Source organism: Cynara cardunculus, assembly GCF_001531365.2.
Source record: "Cynara cardunculus var. scolymus isolate 2C chromosome LG 8, CcrdV1, whole genome shotgun sequence".
In the NCBI taxonomy this organism is placed as follows: Eukaryota; Viridiplantae; Streptophyta; class Magnoliopsida; order Asterales; family Asteraceae; genus Cynara; species Cynara cardunculus.
Genome location: NC_037535.1, coordinates 20,935,580 through 20,938,066, shown reverse-complemented (window position 1 = coordinate 20,938,066; position 2,487 = coordinate 20,935,580).

Here is a 2,487-nt window from a genome sequence, read left to right as displayed (position 1 = left end):
CAAAATTGTAATAGCGGTAAGTTGGGTCGAATCCACAGGAACTCGGTTTTAACTTATTATTGCCAAAGAGTTCAAGTACAAGAACAGTTAATTAAAATAAATATGAAGGGGGGGGTTAGATTTGATTAACTAGACTAAACATGTGATTAAAAACTAATTGAAAATGATGAATTTAAAACCCAACATTAATTTACATAAAATTAAGATGTTCGTACTTATCATTGATTCCAAAAACGTAAGCATAAAGAACAAACTCAAGTTGATTATAGTCGTTATCAAGCTCTAATGACTTCTATTTTTCCTAAAATTTATATCGGTTGAAATAAGTTCTTTAACCGGATCTTAATTACAAATGGGAATTCAAATAAGCTCTCAAATTTCCAGGTATGATTAGCTTTATCAGACTAGAAAAAACACCAACTCAAAGCCATAAGCTCGTAAGCTCGGCTTATCAGGGATTTGACTCCAAGATTTCAAGACTTCAACTCGGAAACCTCATCGAGACTAAATGAAATCAACTGTTACTTTATCAAAGTTCCAAGACATTTACGTATCTAAGCCATTGAATAACAATTTTACATAAGAACTTCAATTAATTGATCAGACTAATTGAACATTCAAATGAAGTTAACATTGAAAACATAAATCAAGCAATGAAGTTTGTCCCAAACGATTACAATGGAATCTCAATTACCCGGTAAGCGTTTACCGTTAAGAGTGAATACTATAATTTATTTTATCGGGTAAGATTGTAGTACATCAAAACGCATCTTTTGTAACAATTTACCTGGTAAGCGCTTACCCGGGTAAGAGTCATCACCCTCACTTATTGGGTAAGACTCTCCATTCTTATCATCGCTCTTACCAGGTAAGATTCTTACCCTTTGCCATGTTCATTCAATAAGGAAACTACTTGCTTAGAAAACTTTGATACTCCATCATTCATCTCCCAATGACTCTTTCGATTATGTCATCTGCATGAATTCAAATATCTGTATTAAAATATAATCGATTTCTTGTTATCAACTAAGAAGACTCTTTATCTTTTGAAAAAAATTATCAACCATATGAGACGGTCCAACTTATATTTATATCTATGATTTCAAAACTACCTTTGTTTTTTCGTACACTATTGACTCATCATTATCTAATATCGAGCGCATGAATCTTAAGTACTCTCATATCTCTAAAACAAGAATAAGATCTCAAGCTATAAGTTATAACCAATATAGATTTTTGATTCTAAAATTGATGGTTTCGGAAAAGTTTGTTTTAAACCTAAATGTTTAAAACAGTAATGAAAAACATTAACCTAGGGTGAGACGGAACCCCAACTGATTTTTTATTGATTTACATAGAGTGTTACTATTAGTAAGTAACAATGAGACTCCAAATGATGTCAATCTATATATAAAAGGTATATCACATGATGTTTTTGATGTTGAAATGGATTAATGGCTATGTGAAACTGATATGGTAGATAATATTATTTTAGAAATAATTATTGATTGATTTTGCATTAAGGATTACTCAGAAAAATTATTATTTTTATGTATTATTAAGATTTCTTGAATTCAATGTTATTTATGATGATAAAAATGATATATTACAGATTTTTTTCGTACTTTTTTTTGAAGTATATAATATTTATATATGGCAAATGCAACAAATAAACTCACACACACCCTCCTCACCTATAGTAAGATTTGAACCCCTGACCTCTTAAGAGGCCAAGAGCTACAATACCTTTAGGCCAAAGACCCTTTGGTTTTTTTTTCGTACTTATCGATGACTCTTTGGTTTTACATTTAAAGTATTTACCATATACCCACTTTATAAACTGTAAACAATAAAAATGGAAACTTGACGGTTTTTGAAAACTCATATATTTTTTTCATAAGAACAGATTAAGTTTTAAAAACCCACATACATAGCTCGATTAAAAAATATAAATTAATTATGAAACTTTATAATGAAACAAAAAATGTATATTTTTTAAACTTGATATATATATATATATATATATATATATATATTTTGACATATTTTATAAATTAATTATGTTGACAGAACATTGTCTCCTCTTAAATTAAATATTCATACTAATATAACAAAATACTTTAAAAATACTATTAATTAATAAAACTCTCAATCTTTTAAAAAATGACATAAATTCATAAAATAAAATCAAGAGAGAAGAAATAGAAATGAACGTTTGAATGTACTAATCAAATTAAAGGAAAAACAAATACCAACCACAAAACTAATCACATTTGAGTTTAACTAGAAGCGTACTCGTGCAATACAGCGAGATATATCGTGATTTTAATATTTTATTTTATTTTTTTATCCCAGTCAATGTTATAATATGGCTTTACGTGATTTTGAGAAAGCGATGATGTTTTTATTTTTGAATAAGATATATGTTTGAAGATATTATAAAAAATTGACAAAAATATATCGATATTAGTATCAAATTAACTATTT